The 20,952-nt window shown below is 46.2% G+C and overlaps 1 protein-coding gene across 1 annotated transcript in view; it reads left to right on the forward strand.

Moving 5' to 3' along the window:
- The window catches only part of TCF7L1 (transcription factor 7 like 1), a 181,733-nt gene that overhangs the window by 11,944 nt on the left and 148,837 nt on the right, over positions 1-20,952 (forward strand). The window lies entirely within an intron of this gene.

A 20,952-nucleotide genomic window follows, 5' to 3' on the forward strand; every position in this document is an offset into this window, starting at 1 on the left:
GGTTAGAAACCATGAAATTCCACCCGGCACAGTGGCTTCCTCCTGTAATCCCAGCACTTTGGGAGGCCGAGGTGGGAGGATCACTTGAGGTCATGATTTCAAGACCAGCTTGGCCAACATGGTGAAACCCCGTCTCTACTAAAAATACAAAAAATTAGCTGGGTGTGGTAGCACACACCTATAATCCCAGCTACTCAGGAGGCTGAGGCAGGAGAATCACTTGAACTCAGGAGGCAGAGGCTGCAGTGGGCCGAGACCATCCCACTGCACTCCAGCCTGGGTGAAAAAGCGAGACTTTGTCTCAAAAAAAAAAAAGAAATCATGACATTCCATACTTTTTCCTTTACTTCCCAAATGACTTTCCAATAATAACATGGTGGAAAGATTAACAGAGGGGGCTTATGATACGATTGATAGAAGGTGGGGAGGCTTTTGGGGTTCTACCTAAGCCATCCTAGAGACCTGGGTATTGCAAAGCACTAAATCTTAGATAAATATCTTAGACCTCATTAAAGTGAATGGGGCTATTATACGTAGGAATGTCTATAGAGAATGTGTGGAGAAAGCAGAAAGGTGTAAGTTTGAGAGATGGCAACTGTGATTAAGGAACAGATGGATCTCATTGATAATGCGGAAGAAAAACAAAAGAAGTAGGAATGAGTGGTGTGAAAAACAGATCAATTTACGCCGGGCGCGGTGGCTCAAGCCTGTAATCCCAGCACTTTGGGAGGCCGAGACGGGCGGATCACGAGGTCAGGAGATCGAGACCATCCTGGCTAACACGGTGAAACCCCATCTCTACTAAAAAATACAAAAAACTAGCCGGGCGAAGTGGCGGGCGCCTGTGGTCCCAGCTACTCGGGAGGCTGAGGCAGGAGAATGGCGGGAACCCGGGAGGCGGAGCTTGCAGTGAGCTGAGATCCGGCCACTGCACTCCAGCCTGGGCGACAGAGCCAGACTCAGTCTCAAAAAAAAAAAAAAAAAAAGAAAAACAGATCAATTTACAAGTCCAGATTTGTTGGCAGTAGTGCTTTCTGATGTTTGGGACTACACTTCCCTCCGTAAATTCCAAAAAAGGATATGTCAGGGTCATTAAACTGAGCTGGATTTGCAAGACATACCTTCTAGAGGTGGTTGGGTGTTAGACCCTGAGATTCTTATCAAGGACCCTGCAGGAGTGTCCTCTAGCCCTCTGAGCTCGGTGGAACCATCCCGCCCATCCAATAGGTGAGGAGCACAAGCTCAGGGCAGTTGTTGACCTGCCCAAGGGCAAACAATTAGGAGTGATGGAAACAGGACTAGGGTCCGTCTGCACTCCACAGTGGTAAGGCTTCATCTTCCACCACTCAGGGAAGTACACAGCCAGCAGTGCTCCAGAGATGATGTACCTCTTTTTGTTATGTTTTTATTTTATTTTATTTTTTGTTTATTAAAAAAAAAATAGAGACAGGGTCTCACTATGTTGCCCAGGTTGGTCTCAAATGCCTGTGCGCAAAGGATCCTTCCACCTCGACCTCCCAAAGTGCTGGGATTACAGGCTTGAGCCACCGAGCCCAGCCGAGATAATGCACCTTGAAATACTTCTTTATCTAAAACATAACACCTGACTCATAATAAGTGATTCAGTTGTTGATAGTTGACAACATGAATATTTAAACATCAATATTAAAAAACAGCCCCATAAGCACCATTAATGTTCCAGGACACTGTATCACGCTGTTCTAACTGTTCCTACGCTGAATTCTTGTGCATCTGATATTATCATCTCTATTTTATGTTTGAGGAAGCCAAGACTTTCACAGTAAACCAGGGGCCCAGGGTCACCTCCCCAGAAGGTGACAGAGCCAGCATTCCAGCTGTGGGGGGTTCTAGTTCCACCAGGCTGCAGTTTCCCTCCACTGAAAATTGAGCACCAAATTGACATGACAATGCATGAAAATGCCATCTGGGGCAAGATTCAAAGAAATGGTGTGTAGAAGTAAAAGATGAGTAACATCCCTTGGCATATATTCTTTTCAGTGGCCTTTCTTTCTTCCTTCTTTCCTTCCTTCCTTCCTTCCTTCCTTCCTTCCTTCCTTCCTTCCTTCCTTTCCTTCCTTTCCTTCCTTTCCTTTCTTTCCTTTCTTTTTTTGATGGAGTTTCTCTCTTGTTGCCCAGGCTGGAGTGCAGTGGCGCCATCTTGGCTCACTGCAACCTCCATCTCCTGAGTTCAAGCAATTCTCCTGCCTCAGTGTCCCGAGTAGCTGGGATTACAGGCACCTGCCACCACACCCAGCTAATTTTTTGTATTTTTAGTAGAGACAGGGTTTCACTGTGTTAGCCAGGATGGTCTTGATGTTCCAACCTCAGGTGATCTGCCTGCGTCGGCCTCCCAAAGTGCTGGGATTATAGGCGTGAGCCACTGTGCCCGGCTTCAGTGGCGTTTCCATCCGTTCCACTTAGGAGGCATTTTTAGTGCCTGACGTAGAATCAAAGCCTTAATAGCTGGTTGATTTACAGTCTCAGGGGTGGTGTTAATTGCTATCTTAATCTTTCTTTGCTTTTCTGCACTCTGCAGCTCCATTGATTCTGTTTTTCCCAATGTCCAAATTCCCTTGTGTTTTTCTTCTGATACTTTGAGGTGGTACACTTGGTTCCTTAAATATCATATGTGAGATGTTAACAGTTCTAGGTGGAGGTACACTGGCAATCAATCCATTCACCCAACTTCTCTGTATGTTTGAAAAAATTTGGAATTAAAAACCCAGGATAAATAAACTAAGTCCTATTTCTTCAGCCACATTCAAAGTCCCTGTGGTCTCACATCTGGAAACCCTGGGGTCTGCCTGGACGGTGTCCTCCACCTGAGGCCAAGGTTGCAGCAGGTCCTTATTCTATTGTCCATGATGAAGCTTTTAGTGGGGGATCCGGGTAGCAAAATACCCTCACCCTGTCCTCACTCTGTGGAATCTTCCCTATAACCCGAATTGGGGATTGCTTGTGTGTCCCCCTCCCACCTGTCACTCTTCCCCTGCCCCTCCTCACATGATGCTGTGGGAACCCAAACCCCAGCACCTCCTAGATGAGGGCAGTGGTAGAGCGCCAGCTGGAGACGGGGAGGGGAGGACAGACAGGGAGGGGACACCTGGCTCTTGGGGTCCAAGGGGATCCCAGAGAAGGTGAGGGAGAGGAGCCCCAGTCCCAGAGATTGGGGAGGACAGGATCTTGGGGGTCTCAGCTGGGACAGGGGCCCCAGCCAGGACCCTAGCATTAACGTGTAGCCCCTGTGCCGCTTGTGGATGAAGCTGCCCTTGCGGATCCACTCAGTGGCAGACGTGGTGGTGCCTGGGTGTTAAATCTGTACACCATATGTAATAATGGTGGGCATCTGTTTGGTGCCTTAGTTTGTTGCCTCGCTCATACTCCTGACCAGCCCCACATCCTCGTGCATGTGTGGGTGTAACTGTACATTGGATATACAGATGCGCCCGGACTTAGAATGGGCTTACGTCCAGATAAACCCATCATAAAGTCAAAAAATGTTAAGTTGGACCATCATAGGTTAGGGACTGTCTGTAGTTTTTACTTATTAGTTATGTTATTGACTTAAACTGTGTTCCGGGTGGGATGCATAGAGGAGAGGTACCATGGGAGGGTAAGAGTCTAGTAGGAGTATTAGAGTGCATGAGCTGAAAATACTTTGCTTTTTACTTTACAACATAAACTTTTTTGTGTTATAAAATCCTTGTTAGGGAGAGTGAGACACTGGTGCTGAAGCTTTGGAGTGGAAAATGGGTCATCTTCACAAGAGTGTTTGCAGTCGATGCAAAGGAGAGTTCATGCAGGAAGGGGCTGGGATGGGGAGAGTCTGTGGAGTCTGGGAGAGTCTGTGGAGTCTGGGACAGCCCTTTAACAAGCAGTTCCTTGGACCTTGCATGGAAAGAGAGGAGAGGAACTTGTCTGGAGAGAAAGAAGCCCAAGGCTCCATCCAACGGGGATGGAGAATATTCTATTAACAGGCCAGCCCTTGTCCCTCCAGGTGGCAGTGTGTCTAGGGGGGTCTGGAACTTGGTCTTGGCCGTGGTCTGCGGAGCACTGGGTCCCAGCCGGGTCAGGAGTTGGCTGTGTTGCTCTGCCCCAGGCCCCTCAGGGAGAATGGGGATAATGACAGTCATAATGATAAATGGGGGCGGACAGTGCTTTGAGAAGCACTGAATTAACACTTTGAATGGACTGCGTTTTAAAATCAGGATTTGTCTGAGGCTGAAATGAAATATCAGCATCAGAGAATCTCCAGGATGTAAAAAGAAATTAGAAATGTTACCAAAATAATGTACAGTATTATCACAACTGTATTAAGATGTTTAGTAGCCAGATATTTTAACCAACATCTTAACAAGTGGTTACAGTATTTAACAAGTTCTTACAGTATTTAAATTTTTTTTTTTTTTTTTTTGAGATGGAGTTTCGCTCTTTCGTCTGGGCTGGAGTGAAGTGGCACGATCTTGGCTCACTGCAACCTCTGCCCCCGCAGATTCAAGTGATTCTCCTGCCGCAGCCTCCCAAGTAGCTGGGATTATAGGCACCCACCACCACACCCAGCTAATTTTTGTATTTTTAGTGGAGATGGGGTTTCACCATGTTGGCCAGGCTGGTCTTGAACTCCTGACCTCAGGTGATCCACCTGCCTCGGCCTCCCAAAGTGCTAGGATCACAGGTGTGAGTCACTGCGCCCAGCCCTTAAAAATTTTTTTTTATAGGAAATGACTAAATGTAGTCAGGGGAGAAGCCAGAAATGCATAAACAAAAGTAATTAGTACATCAACATCAGTATTTAGTGCAGGTTTTGAATTTACATGGTTGTCAATTCCCTTTGCAAAAACTTAACATATAACTTTAACATAATCACCAGTTTGTGTGAGTTATTGATCAAATAGCTATCAACAAGGTGATACGCATATATATATATGTGTGTGTATATGCACACACTAACTTTATAAATAAGTTAAAATTTATATGTAGGATATATATAAGCAACATAATATATAAATATATATTATATTTTAACTTTTAATTTTAGAATAATTTCAGTCACAGAAAATATACAAAAATAGCACAAATAATTCCCTTGTACTTTCCCCTAGATTTGCCTTCTTTTTGTAACTTTTCTTTTTTTGAGAAGGAAGTCTGGCTGCAATGCCCAGGCTGGAGTCAGTGGTGCCATCTCAGCTCACTGCAGCCTCCACCTCCCAGGTTCAAGCAATTCTCCTACCTCAGCCTCCCAAGTAGCTGGGATTACAGGCACCAGCCATTACGCCCGGCTAATTTTTGTGTTTTTAATAGAGACAGGTTTCACTGTGTTGGCCAGGCTGGTCTCAAACTCCTGACCTCAAGTGTTCTACCTGCCTTGGCCTCCCAAAGTGCTGGGATTACAGGCGTGAGCCACTGCGCCTGGCTCTGTAACTTTTTTCGGAGTCATTTGCAAGTAAGATGCAGGCGTAATGTCCCTTTACTTAAGGGGGCATTATTTGCTATTGCATCTCTGATACATATAGAGCATATTTGTGAATCTAAATAAGAAGAAGGAACGGCCGGGCGCGATGGCTCAAGCCTGTAATCCCAGCACTTTGGGAGGCCGAGGCGGGTGGATCACGAGGTCAGGAGATCGAGACCATCCTGGCTAACATGGTGAAACCCCGTCTCTACTAAAAATACAAAAAACTAGCCGGGCGTGGTGGCGGGCGCCTGTAGTCCCAGCTACTCGGAGGCTGAGGCGGGAGAATGGCGTGAACCCGGGAGGTGGAGCTTGCAGTGAGCCGAGATCGCGCCACCACACTCCAGCCTGGGTGACAGAGCGAGACTCCGTCTCAAAAAAAAAAAAAAAAAAAAAAAAAGAAGAAGGAACAAGATAGTTCTACAAACAAGGACATTCGCCAAAGTGCAATTACTGAAATCAGGAAATTAACATAGAGACAGTGCAATTGTCTCATCTATGGAACTTACTCAGATTTTGCCAGTTGTCTTACTGATAGATGTCTTTTGTAGCAAAGGAAAACATTTTTATTTTTATTTACTTTTTTTTTTTTAAACATATTTACTTTTATTTATTTATATTTTTGGCTTTAGGATGAGTCCAAGATCATGTCTTATGCTTAATTGTCTCTTAGTCTCCTTTAGTCTAGAAGTTCTTTGGTCTCTGTCTCATGTTCTTGACTCTTTAAAGATTACAGGCCATTTATTTTGCAGAAAGACCTTGACTTTTCTTTTTCTTCCCCTGGTGTTTCTTCATGCGTAGCTTTAGGTTGTACATTTTGGGCATGAAAGGTATGGTGGTGTTCTTATTGTATCTTCTCAGGAACATTATCTATTTTTCCCATTACAGGTGACACTAATTTTGTTTTCTTGGTTAAAAATCATGTGTTCCAGGTTTCTCCAAGAAAGTTACTACTTTTCTTCTTTGTAATTAGTCAGTACTTTATGGGAGATACTTTGAGACTATGTAAATATCCCATTTCTCATTAAACCTTTACCCAGTGATTTTAGTGGCCATGGATGATTCTTGCCAGAAACAATTTCCACTGTGACAGTTGCCAAATTGATGATCAGTTTTTAAAAATTGACAGGGCAGGAGCAATAATTTTTTCAGTTGCTAGATTGTTTCTGTGACACTTAGAACATATTTGTGAATACTAAATAAGGTGAAGGTATAAGATATCTTGGGGTCTCTCCTTTTTAAAAAATAACAGGTTTTATTTTCTCTGAAGCTTTTATAGTCTTTATTATGTCTGGATCAAAGATGATTTATCAAGAAACTATACTGCAAGATTTTGGAGTTTTTTCCATATGAAATGTTGAGATAGCAAAGTTGACATTCTGCTCAGCATTTTTCATAGGATGTGAGTAACTTCCTAATTAGGTTTTTATCTTGATGACTCCTGTGGAGGTTTTCACAGTCTAGATTTTGCTAAATGCAACCTCATGATATCTTTTAATATGTTTCTGTGTCCCCTGAAGTTCTTGAAAATTGTTAGATTTAGATTTTTGGTCAAGATTCAGAGTGTTTCTCTCTTGCTCTCCCCCATTCCTTCTCTCCTTTTTAACTTATTTTTGCAAGATTGCTTCATATAATAGATGTTGTTTTCCATCAGAGACACTGATTGTCTGTCTGTGATGTCAGCAGCTACTGATTATCAGCACACACATCCTTTACCTCATTCGCAGTTTCAAAATGATGATAGTCTATTTGTATCATTCCCTTGTCTATCAGTTATAATATTTTTTAAAAGAGAAACTACCCCTCACCAACTCTTTAGTTACCTCAGATCAGAGGTCAGCAAACTAAAGTCTACAGGCTAAGACCAGTTTGCCACTTTGTTTTATAAATAAAGTTTTATTAGAACACAGCTATAGTCATGCATTTGCATATTGTTTAGGGCAGCTTTGGGGTACTACAAGGTGCCCAATTAATTAGCTGTGATTGAAGCCATATGTGGCTCACAGAGCTGGAAAGATTTTCTATCAGGCCCTTTGCAGTAAAAATTTGCTGACCCTTGTTTTAGATCATATGGGGGAGGCGATTTAAATGCCTTATTCTTTCCCTTTATATACCAGTTTCCTCCTGGTTTCGTGGCACCCTGTAAAGGTGACCAATGGAGCTTAAGGATAAAATATTATTATGAAATAGATTTAAACCTGCTTAATGTCTTTCAATCCATTTGCAATTATTATCCTATTGATACCCAAACTGTCCCACCTTTAGTCTGCTGGAGCCTCTTCAGGCTGGCTCCTGAGTCCTTGTGACACAATCCTGATGGTCTTGGATGCTTCTCTGCTTACTGGTCTGGTAGGATAGTCCAGGCATACCTTGTACATTTGTTGTCCCAGACCAGGAGATGGCCATTTCTAGAAGGAGCTCTGTCTTCTTTTAATGAAAAATGTTACTTACAGACGACTGTCTGAACCCTAGGGTTGCATATATAGCTACTAAAGGTTATTGTGTTTAATGTCATGAGTGCACTAAGCAGTTCTGTAGAGACTAGAGGTAGAATATAATATGCCTATTGGAATTTTAAAACAATAAGCATTTATTTGCTCTAAAAGGATATACCGTTCTCTCTCCCTCTCTTTTTTTTTTTTTTTTTTTGAGACAGAGTTTCGCTCTGTCGCTGAGGCTGGAGTGCAGTGGCACGATCTTGGCTCACTGCAACCTCTGCCTCCCAAGTTCAAGCAATTCTCCTGCCTCAGCCTCCCAAGTAGCTGGGATTACAGGCGCACACACCTCACCCGGCTAGTTTTAGTAGAGATGGGGTTTCACCATGTTGTTCAGGCTAGAGTTTAAGACTCTAGACGTCAGGTGAACTGCCCACCTCGGCCTCCCAAAATGCTGGGATTACAGGTGTGAGCCACCACGCCTAGCCTATTCTCTTTTTTTAAATGTACTCTTAATATTGGTGATTCTGGGCCGGGCGCGGTGGCTCAAGCCTGTAATCCCAGCACTTTGGGAGGCCGAGACGGGCGGATCACGAGGTCAGGAGATCGAGACCATCCTGGCTAACATGGTGAAACCCCGTCTCTACTAAAAATACAAAAAACTAGCCGGGCGTGGTGGCGGGCGCCTGTAGTCCCAGCTACTCGGAGGCTGAGGCGGGAGAATGGCGTGAACCTGGGAGGCGGAGCTTGCAGTGAGCCGAGATCGCGCCACTGCACTCCAGCCTGGGTGACACAGCGCGAGACTCCGTCTCAAAAAAAAAAAAAAAAAAAAAAAAAATTGGTGATTCTGTTCATCAGTCCCACTACTTAATAATTGTATAATTTTACATGATAATTGCTTTCTACATAAAATTAATATTTTTCATGCTTATATTTTACTCTTTCAACAAAAAATAAGCAAACATATTTCTACCAACTTACACATTTCAACAAGTAAGGGTCACAAGGAGATTTTCACTCAAGTTGCACGTGGAATGTTTACCAATTTTTGAAAGGGCATGCTCAGATAATGACAGCAGGTTCGAACAACATGCTTCATTTCCTTAGTTCTCACATTGCTACACGGATGAGATATGTTGGTCATCTATGTGATCACATCATCATCGATCAGGCAGAAGTTCAGGCCTTCTGAAGATTCATGCTAAACCTGGATAACAGATTTCCATTGACTAGTGTAGGCTGAAGCCATATTTTGATGTATTTCCAGGATCTACCTCATAGTTGCAAAGATTAAATAAGGTTCCATATAAGCATGTAGAACAGTGCCTGGCACACACAGCAAGGGCTTTGTTAAGATAAACTCATTATCTGTTTTAGCGGTCCTAGCTTTCAGGATCTTGCTAGCCTCTATAATTTTTTTTTTTTTTTTTTTTTGGAGACGGAGTCTTACTCTGTCACCCAGGCTGGCGTGCAGTGGCGCGATCTGGGCTCACGCAAGCTCCGCCTCCCAAGTTCACGCCATTCTCCTGCCTTAGCCTCCCAAGCAGCTGGGACTATAGGCGCCTGCCACCACGCCTGGCTAATTTTTTGTATTTTTAGTAGAGACGGGGTTTCACCATGTTAGCCAGATGGTCTCCATCTCCTGACCTCGTGATCCGCCCACCTCGGCCTCCCATAGTGCTGGGATTACAGGCATGAGCCTCCGTGCCCAGCTAGCCTCTATAAAATTTAATCTCTACACTGCACTATTCCTAGGATATTTACTTATGTTTAATTTTGGATTGCTAGTTTTCTAGAATTCATATTCTTAAAGATCCTGGCTGTCCTATTTCTCTTTTGATGATCGTTGTCCCTAACACCATTCTTTGCACACAAAGTCTGCCTTCTTTCTGCGTATGTGTGAATATCTGTTATGTTTATTTACATTTCCCTCTTTTTTATGCACAGTATGTAATAAACAGCAAAAAACTGTCTTTCTCTTAGACATTTTAGGTTAACAAGAGACATCATTGTTCACTTTGGGTATTTTTCCGTGTGTAATTTTTGATAAGTTGATTGCTAGTGGTTGTTCATTTTTATTTTGCTTTTTATGGAAGTTTTCTCAATTCATCCCAGAATTGAGGCTGTACATCCTTTTAAAAATAAATAAAGCTGAGATCTGTGCTAGAGTTAGAACATTGAATCTGGCTCGCTGGTTTGTGTCTGGACTTCCCTTCATCTATGTTACTGGGAGTATGTGAGCAGTTGTAGAGGCCATATCGTTTTATAGGCCTGTGCCAAGGAAAATACTTGAGAATTACATTAGCAACTCCAAGGTATTTTGGCTGCTCTGAGAGGACACATGATAGTTTTCCAGTTATATGAACAAGAGCTTTTGTTTTAAAGTTTCTTATAGGCTGTGAGAACAATAGTGCCTCTTTCAGTACTTCCCAGAGTAACATCCTTGGGATGTTAATAGGTAGAACATGCTGGGCTTCATTTCTGCAGGACTTCTCAGGCCTTTAACATGCCAGTGAATCTCATAGAAGGGACTGTATGGTGCAGGATTCCTTGGGTTTATTTGACCAAGGCTTTCCTTGTGTTTGGAATACTACCCCTCCGCCTACTCCCCGTCACGCCATGCGTAAGTCTCACCTCATACTTCCCTGCCTGCCAGCCTTAGATGTGGTTCCCTGCTGTAAGTTCTCGGCTCTCTGTACTTGAGCACATTTCACTGTTGGTAAATATGTGGCCTAATAATGATCTGATCCTCTGGATCCTAAACTCACTGAAGAAGGCAGGCAGTGGGTCTGTTTTGTTCCTTCCCTCCTGCGTTCTCAGCACCAGACATAAAGAAGACCATCAAACAAGTGTTTGCCGCCCAGATGAGTGAAGCACCCATAGAACTTTTTTTTTTTTTTTTTGAGACAGAGTTTTGCTCTGTCACTTAGACCAGAGTGCAGTAGCACAATTTCAGCTCACTGCAACCTCCGCCTCCTGGGTTCAAGTGACTCTCCTGCCTCAGCCTCCTGAGTAGCTGGGACTACAGGCATGTGCCATGACACCAGCTAATTTTTGTACTTTTAATAGAGATGGAGTTTTACCATGTTGGCCAGGCTAGTCTCAAACTCCTGACCTTGTGAGCCTCCCGCCTTGGCCTCCCAAAGTACTGGGATTACAGGCATGAGGCACCACACCCAGCAGAACATTTGTTCTCCAAGTAGCATCTCATGGTGAGAGGTGAAGCCAGCTGGACTTCCTGGGTCAAATGGGGACTTGGAGAACTTTTCTGTCTTACAAGAGGTTTGTAAAATGCACCAATCAGTGCTCTGTAAAAAGGCACCAATCGGTGCTCTGTAGCTAGTTAGAGGTATGTAAAATGGACCAATCAGCACTCTGTAAAATGGACCAATCAGTACTCTGTAAAATGGACCAATCAGCAGGACATGGGTGGGACAAATAAGGGAATAAAAGTTGGCCAGCCCAGGCAGCAGCGTCAACCTTCTGGGGTCCCCTTGTGGAAGCTTTGTTCTTTCGCTCTTTGCAATAAATCTTGTTGCTGCTCACTCTTTGGGTCCGTGCCACCTTTAAGAGATGTAACACTCACTGCGAAGGTCCACAGCTTCATTCTTGAAGTCAGCGGAGACCACGAACCCACCGGAAGGAACTAACTCTGGACACAATGGGACTTGTGTTCCACAGAACCCACTTTGAGAACCATAGATTGGTCTATGAAACTGCTCTAGTCTTGGTACTTCATTTTCAAGTACAAATAGCTAGAATACTGTAGATCTTCATAATTCTAGTTAATTTACTTCGTGTTTTCAGCTAACAGGGAAATGTTAACTAATTTAAAGATGAGGCTCAGCACTTGAAATAGTTTGTCTTAGTGGCGCACGGAGAATCAGCCAGGATTAGAATGTTAATTTCCTGATACCTGTCCTAGGGCCAGTTACCCACCAGGCCCTTCTGCACCCCAGTCTAACGTTGTTAGTTACATAAATAGGAACCAGTGTTTCAGACTGTTGTGGGAGGGGGGAGATCAGATGCCCCTTTGTACACTAATTAACGCAGGCAGAACAAAAGGCCCAGCTTGGTTTTCAAGTTCAAGTCTGGCTCATATGTGGTCCTCAGTGAAGATTATGATCTTGAATAAATTAAAAACAAATGTTAAAGAAGTCATAATGAGGTAAAAAAAAAAAAAAAAAAAAAAAGGAGTTCAGGATTCTGGTCTTTAAAGACTTGGTAAACAGACTTCTCTTTAAGCTGATATTCACCTCCCCTCCTCCACATTACCAGCCCCTCTTTGGAACTCCTGTGTTCCGTCTTCGTGATTATTGTTCATTTTTACTTCAGTGAGCCAAGTGGGTAGGTATGTATGTCTATGGTCTCATGTCGGTGAGCACAAGCCTCATTCACCAAGCTCTGCTGAACTAGGAAAATAGTACATTGAGAAGTCTGGTCAAATCCACTAAGTCAAAGGGATTTGCACATCTGGCAAAATGCCCTCTTCCTCAGGAATGACCACCGCAGCCTGCTGCCCCAGCCCAGCTTCAGCTTCCTTTTCCTCCAGGGTGCTCAAGGCGAGTGTTCGGGGAGGGAGCGCACAGAATCCCCCTGTGTTCTTCTCCCCCAGGCCGAGTTCCCAGTACATTCTTGACCAGGGCAGACCAGATGTGGGGAGCTCTGGGGCCCAGTGCGTTTATGCATTAAATGGGACTCTGTATGTATATGCCAAATTAGGTCTGCAGGCAGTCTTTACGAGCACAGTAACCATTTTACAGATGTAAAGAAGCTCAAAAGTCCTGTGTATGTTTGTAGTCTCATTCCCTGTAAAGTTTCCATGAGCACATTTCAAGGCCTCTGTACACAGAAATTGAGTTTCTCTGCTCTCACCAGCTTACCTCTTCACTGTATCAAAGTTCGCATCGTATTATTCTGTGTGTGTATGTGTGTATGCGCATGCATGCACATGTGTGCATGACGAGTAAGTTCTCAACTTGGGGCGGCATTGCCATCCAGGAGACATTTGGCAATGCCTGGAGATATTTTGGTTAGAAATATTTTGGTTAGACTCGGGTGGGGCTGGGGGCACATTCTGCTAGTATCTAGAGGGTCGAGGTCAGGGATGTTGCTAACCATCTTACAATGCATAGGATGATTCCTCACAACCAAGAATTGTCTGGCCCCAAATGTCCATAGCCAAGGCTGGGAATCCCCGGGGTACATAGACACATACATAAAAATATATTCAGTATATATTTATTTACTGGAAGAGGCCTTAGAGATACCATTTGAATTTTAGTTATAGTTGAGGAAACTGAGGTGAACAGTTTCAGAGAGGTGAACAGAGTTCCTAATATCACAAAGCTCTGGAGAAGCATAGCAGGCCCGGAACCTGGGCTTCTGGCTTCTCTGAACAGTACTTTTTGCAGGGATAATAGTTCTTTCTGAACTACTGCTAGATTAAGAACCCTCATTCTTTGGATGTTCTCTGTGTCCCAGAGGAATATTGCATACATTACTTTGTTTAGTCCTCAGAATGACCCTGCAAGTAGGAACTGGTTATTCTTCCTTTAGTCAAGAGGAAATCAAGACCCAGAGAGGTCAAGATCCTTGCCTGAGGCCATTCAGCAGCCTGGGGCAGGCACTGGCTTGGAAATCAGATTTACCCAGTCCCTACCATGTGGCACTGCCTCCCCCAGGGCCATGCTGACAGCTTCTGTAAGCCTGAGGGACAAGGCAGTGAAGATGCGGAACTGGGGACCCACGGGGTTCCTTCCAGTAGTTGCATTCGGAAGCTCCAGTTGGGAAATGGTTAATAATGCCTGATCCTTGTCCCTAAGAGGCCCTGAGCTATTGAACCCATAGGGTTTTCGGGTCTGCAGCCCTCGCTTAGGAGGCCTCTGGGTGAAGAGCAGGAATGATGGTGGCCAGTCTACCTGCAAGGACCAGGGGAACTGGGTAGGGGTGTGACGGAGGGGCCCTGACTGGCTCTCCTGCCTTCCCCTTCCCTCCTCTCCCTCCTTCCCTCCTTAAGGAAGGTCTCGGGTTAGTGGGAGGTGAGGGGCAATTAGTGGTAATTGTTCATCATTTGTGCAGATGGGGCATGGCTTTTAGAGGTGCCTTCTGGGATGGAGAGAGCCTGGGAACTCAGAATGCTACACAGTGGACAGAGGAAAGCAGGCATTTCCAGGGAAGGAGGAAGGTGTGGGGTTGCTCCTGGGAAGGTCAGCTTTACCTATTCCCAGCCATAGTAGTGTAAGGTGCTGGCTGAGTGGGCAGAAGGTGGGGCAGGGGCTAGGAGAGCTGACGGCAAGTGTGGTGCATGGCCCTCAACGTCCACCCCAGTCAAGTCCAGGACTCCTGCTCTGGCTTCTGCAGCCAAACCCGAACAACAGACTGGTAAATGACTTCGTTTAGCTTCCTGTGCCCACCAGCATGGCACTTTAGAACACAGGAGACCCAGTCCCCTCTGGGAGTCCCCTCTCTCCCCTCTCCTTTTGGGTCTGGTGTCCGGGAGACCACGCACATGACTCCTTGTGAAGCTGAAGCCAGTCCAGAACTCCGAGGCCCAAATCCCCGCGGGCTGTTTTAGTGCTTATTCAATGTATTTTGTCTTGGGGTGATATGAGCCTGTTTAAAAATAATGTCTGCCCAAACTCTTGCCTGAGAGAGGTTTGGGGGCAGAAAGAAAGCTCACTTTTGAGTCCTAAGAAAAATCATCGTGTCTCGATTGCCAAAATCACTATAGCTCAGGCCAGCTTACTTTTGGGGGTGTGATAAAGTTTTTATCTCTTTTGGAAAAAAACTCCTGGGATTTTCTATCATGGATATATCTTTCATCTACATGTCCAGCTTTAAGAAAATGTGATTATGCCTCTCTGTAAGTGGATAATTGAGCAGAACAGCATGCTTATTTCTCTCTGTCAGGCCTCGGGTGAAGCCCGGCCCTTTGGAGGTGGTCCAGGCCCTGTGGCCACAGCTCACCTACTGAAGGGCCTCTTGGTACCGCCACAAGCTGAGACCCAGCCACACTTTCTGTTTGTCCTCAGAAGGTTTGCTCCACCCTAACATAGATCTCTGCTACTGAAAAATGTGTCTTTAAATCTACCTGTATTTCCATCTCTGGTTACAAATTGTCTTGACCCCAGGCAAGCTGCTGTCTCAGAGTTGGCTGCAAGGATGTTGAAGCATAATACAGCTTTGCGGTAGAGGAGGGCTTCGCAGCACCCTGGATGGTGGGGTTCAGCCTTGAATCAATAAATAGCAGCAGGCTCCGGCTTCAGGAAAAGGGGAGTCCTGGACCGAGAGAGATTGGCGTTTGAGACAGGAAACACTTCCTGGTGTTCTTGCAGTGTCTGCGACTTCTTCCCAGCCTTTTAGGCCTTTCCTAGGGTTTACAGGCCGCCCCCTCGAGCCTGTGTTCTCCTCCTGATGGTGCCCGTGCTCTCTGGGCTCCCTGGGCAGACCATTCACCTCGGGAACCTGGTCTCCTGCTTAGCCTGCAGCTTCTGTAGGTTTAGCTGTCTGTTGGTTGCTCTGGGCTACTCAGGGACCAGTTGTGCAGGCACTGTCCTCTTTTGGCCTTTCTCCCGGCCTTACCAAGTTGTGGTGGTTGTCTGCATGCCCAGTGAAACCTTCTGCAGAAAGGACCAGAAAGGGCACACATTGGCTGCCTGCACTTGGGAAAATCTGAGGGAATGTGAAAGGAAACAGGTTGGCAGTTCCTGGTGCCTTCCAGACCGGTGCCTGCCCTCTCCTCTGCTTGTGGTACAGGCCCTTTGACCTATTGGAGATGGTAGAAGCCCCAAAGAAATTCAAGATCACTTTCAGGCTTCCTTGACCCAAGGCCTGTGGGAAGGCTTGCACCCTGGGATGCTTGGGGTAAAGTGTAACATCTGGCCTTCTCTGAGTCCCTCTCACTGCAGACCTGGCCTGACATCCTGCTGGCCTTGCTGGTTTCCTTCTGCCCCTCACAAAGTCCCTCCTTGCTGGCTTTCTCCTGTGCCAAGGGGGCCCAGCTTCCTCCCTAAGATTCTCTGTTGCTTCCCCCTTTGCCTGGCTCCCTCCTCTCCCCAGGATCCCTGACGGATGGCCACTGGCTCTGTAGGTTTCATAGGCACCCGGGACACTGTCACATGGTGGGGGAGTTTGCGCCACGTCCCATCTCCAGCCAGTGCTTTTCTCCCTCTACCTAAAGGCTGTTTTCCTTTAAAAAATTTTAAATTAGCATACAGAAACATTGAGTCTTTGGGTATACAGTTTACCAGTTTTTAACACATGTACAGATTCATGTAACCACCACTATACTTCCAAATTCCTAAAATCTCCTGTGCCACTCCTTTGTAGTCATGCCCCCTTCCCCCGGCAGCCACTGCTCTGTTCTCCAACATTCCAACAAAGATTTTTTGGCCACATTGTGTGTATCTTCTGAGAAATGTTGTTGGTACCTTCGGACGTAGAATAAAAGACATGCAAATCACCTCCACTCTCCTGAAGCCTCCCATCTTCCTTGGGATCACAGGCATGTGTCACCACGCCCAGCTAATTTTTGTATTTTTGGTAGAGATGGGGTTTCACCCTATTGGCCAGGTTGGTCTTGAACTCCTGACCTCAGGTGATCAGCCCACCTCAGCCTCCCAAAGTGCTGGCATTGCAGGTGTGAGCCACTGCTCCTGGCCTTATTTTTTGAAGTCTTGGTACACCTTTTTAAAAAAAGAAGCAGCAGGCTGGGTGCAGTGGCTCACACCTGTAATCCTAGCACTTTCGGAAGCCGAGGTGGGAGTCTCCTTGCTTGAGCCCAGGAGTTCCAGACCAGTCTGAGCAACGTGATGAAACCCCATCTCTACAGAAAGTACAAAAATTAGCCGGGTATGGTGGCAAGCCCTTGTAGTCCCAACTACTCAGAGGCTGAGGTGGGAGGATCACTTTGACTTAGGTAAGCAGGCGTTGCAGTGAGCCTAGATGTGCCCCTGCACTCCAGCCTGGAGGACAGAGCAGGACTCTGTCTCAAAAGGAAAAAAAAAGCAGCAGCTTAGTTTTGTTCCAGAAGATTATTTGCAAACGTCAGTAAGAATCCACGCATCACTCTTGTTTAATCGGTGTAAAACAAGGGTGGCTGTCGGGGTCTGTCCGCGTGGAGGAATGAGGACCACTGTCCATTGGCCCACAGATACATGCATGCCCTTAGTGGGTCGGCTTCCGGGAATACACCAGCGTCCGTAGAGCTAAGGATTTACCATATGCCTTGTCCTCAGAAAAATCCACTTCCCCTGCCCGTGTCGCCCTGATTACTGTAACAGCTTCAACGCATGAACCAGATTGTTCTCATTTAATGAAGTGTTAACTCTGGGGTCTCCAGGATAACTTGCAGTTGCCCAATTTCCTGGTGAATTTTCAGGTTCTCTAGTGGTTTGGAGACATGAATGAACTCAGGATATTTTTTAAGGTAAATAAAGTCTGTGAAGTGTGATTTACTTTCTTGGTTTTTGGCGCCAGAACTTGAAGTGATGGGCCCTAGCTCGAGGGGCACGGAAGTCAGTGTGAAGGCTGCAGTTATCTTTGCAGGAGGAAGAAGCTGGGCTCTGAGCTGTGAGCAAGGGAGGTGCTTCGGGGCCAGTGGGGCTGCTTCACTGAGCTGGGAGCTCTCCTGCCCGCCCGGGGCTTGCTTCCCCTGCCTCCTGGGGTGGGGATGGCTGGCCTCAGAGGAAGGGAAAGATTGCTGTTGGCAGAGGATGAACTCACTTCTGCGGTGTTGGTCTCTGGTCTGGGGAGCCAGGTTAACACGTGCAGCTCAAGGAGCACAGAAGTCCCTGTATCTGTCTTTGTGCAGATTTGGTCCAGGGTAAAAGGATGAGAGTGCCTTTCCACACTGTGGCCTGCGGGTTTGTGGTGATTAACTTGTGGTGGGGCCTGCACTCTAGGGTCGTCCACTTGGTCAGGTTGGTGCCAGGATGCTGGCCTGAGAGCAGGAGCCAGGGCTGGAAGCAGGCCTGGGCGTGGCTGGGTCTTTCGAGGGAGAGCTCAGAGGCCTGTGATCAAACAGAGCTGGAGGGGGAGCCAGGGGAACAGTCCCACATGGGAAACAGAGGCTAAGGGTCTAGCGAGGCAGGCCCAGCAATGCAAGCCAGGTGTTGGGCCACAGGCCTGGTGGTCCGCCCTCAAAAAAGAGGCTTGGAGAGCAGCCCCCTGAAGTTCCCCCAAAAGTTGAGATTAAAAAAAAAAAAATCAGAATGCACATGCCTAGCTGGGCGTGGTGATGCGCGCCTATAGTCCCAGCTACTCTGCAGGCTGAGGCAGGAGGGTTCCTCGAGCCCAGGAGTTTGAGGCCGCAGTGAGCTATGATTATGCCACCGCACCCCACCCTGAGCAACAGAGGGAGACCCTCTCTCAAAAAAAATAAAAAATAAATAAAAAAAAGAAAGTCTGCATGCCTGACTTCTGTGCCCAGAATCTCTGGACATGGGGCCCTGGAACATACATTTATTCAAAGCTCCCTTTTAAAAGTTGGTACACAGGAGGGTGGCCGCAGTGGGGTCCCAGGCTGCTCTGTGGATCCAGGCAGAAGGCAGCCCCTGCTGGAAGGTCAGGCACTACTTTACCCAAGCCAGGCCACCCCTTATTAAACACCAGCTTCACTCGAACAATGGTTCTTAAATTTTCTTGGTCTCTGAAGACGTATTTTCTCTATTTTTAGCCAAATGGAATGATTTTAGTCCATCATGGGTGAAACCTTCTGATATTCTTTAGTCCCCATGGAAGACTTTCTTGTTTCTCCTTTAAGACCATCTCTGGGGTCACGTTTGGTTGCCTTGGGGGTGTTTGAGTCTCTGCCACAGGGACACTGATACATAAGGACCTGAGTTGCGGTATGCCCCGTTTTGTGTAGCAGCTGTCAGTTTATTTCTGGAATGAGACTGAGCTTCTGGAAGTCTGGGCATTTGGTTCTGGTTCACCTTTGAGCTCCTGGCATGGAGGAGCTTTGTAACACAAGCTTCCTGAATTGATGTTTTAGTGAAAGGGAGAAAAGTCCTCTTCAGCTCCCTTTTCCCCACCATTCCCTGCTGTTCATCAGAATTACTCATCCACATGTAGCCAGTAAAGGGCGCCGTAGACTGAACCTGTAGGAAACCAGACTCCAGGCAGCCCCAGAGCACGCTCCCCAGAACCACTAAAATAAACACAAAATGCACTCTCGCCGGATTCTGAGAAGGAAAGGCCCTCCAAGGTCGTAGGGTCCAGTGGCTCTCAACCCTGGCTGCACATTTGAATCATCTGGGGAGCTTTTTAGAAATGGTCATGCCCAGCCTCCACCCACAAAGATTTTGATTCAACTGGTCTGGGGTGGGGCTCAGGCTTTGCTGGAATTTTCTGAAAGCTCCCCAGGGGCTTCTAATATGCAGCCAAGTTTGTAAACCACTGCTCTAGTTGAAAGCTCCTCACTGAATATCTGAATGAAAGGATTAAATAGATCCCTGCCTGGTGAGGTATTGGCCCCCTCCCCCATAAGACCATGGGCTGGTGGTAGAATTGCCAGCAGTTCATTCCTGGATTCCCTATGCCCCTCCATCACCCAGTCCCATCATCCGACAGACCTACCTCGGACCATCCCTCCTGCCCGACCAGAAGCAGACTCCGAACAGAATCTAATTTCACATCCATCAGTGGGCAAACATAAAGGATGTGATGAGCTCCAAAGTAAGATCTTCTTGTTTCAGGCCATACGTTTGATTTTGAATATTGTATTTTTGTGTTAATTTGTTAGGGCTGCCATAACAAAGTACCCCACGCTAGGTGGCTTAAACAACAGAAAGAGTCATTGTCTCACAGTTCTGGAGGCTGGAAGTCCAAGATCAGGGTGTCAGCAGGATTGGTTCCCTCTGAGGCTGTGCGGGAGGGATCTGCTCCAGGCCTCTCTCCTTGGCTTGTAGGGAGCTGCCTTCTCCCTGTGTATTCATACAGTCTTCCCTCTGTGGGTGTCTGTCTCTGTTCCTGCTGTTTATAAGGACAGCAGTCCTATTGGATTAGGGCTTACTCTAATGACCTCATTTAACTTGATTATCTCCTTCTGTGGATACAGGGTCTCCACATAGAATAGGTACATAGTACACCCTGTCTCCACATAAGGGCACCATCTGAGGTGTCCTAGGGGTTAGGACTCCAACATAACTTTTTTTGCTGGGGGTCTGTGAGGGGGATTCAATTCAACCCATAACAAATATCTTCCAAGCTGGCCACTTTGACTGCAGCCTTTAACGGGTAGCTGCATATTTTTTTTCCCTTACACCCACTCTCACCCTCGAGTTGCTCAAAACACAGAGCCCAGGGCTGGTTGCCTATCAGCGTTCAGTGTGAACCTGCCCACTGGCTGGCGTCTGCTCCCTGGCTTCTGGGTACACTCGGAGGATGATTGTTTGCATTCGGGCTCCTCCGGAGATGAATATAATTCAGAATCCCTAATTTCCTCATAGTGGCAACAGTGGCTGAAGGGAGAGGTGAACTGTGAGGGGTGGGCCCCCCTTGCCTAAGATGAAGGCTGGGATCAGGGGCTGGTGTTAAACATCAGCTGGAGCGGATTGTGAAAATCCTTTGGACAAGAGGGATTTGTTTTAAAGAGAGGCTACTTTGGAATGGACATGGATTCTCGCTAGTGAACAGGTGAGGGAGTGGCAGGGATGTGGAGAGGAGGCAGCTTTCCGTTCCCGTGGCTATTCTGTGTCAACCACTGGGGTCCGAGGCTCTCAGCCAGAGTCCACCCACAGACAGAATTCAGGGAAGCTCCAAAAACCTGAATGGAAAGAAATTACATTTTATTTTTACTAACTGAAAATTTGCATTTTCTTCAATTATGAATGTAGGCTATAAATCACAGGGACATTAACAGTACCCATGACTCACCAATAGCAATTGCTATTTTAAAAATGTTTGTGGGTACATAGTACAGCTATGTATTTATGGGTACATGAAAGCAAAGTTAATTTTTTACAGCATGGTAGTCGTCGTAGATGTCTTGATATACTGTTATCCTTAGCAATTCTTTTTTTTTTTTTTTTTTTTTTTTTT

Source organism: Theropithecus gelada, chromosome 13 (genome assembly GCF_003255815.1).
Source record: "Theropithecus gelada isolate Dixy chromosome 13, Tgel_1.0, whole genome shotgun sequence".
Classification (NCBI taxonomy): Eukaryota; Metazoa; Chordata; class Mammalia; order Primates; family Cercopithecidae; genus Theropithecus; species Theropithecus gelada.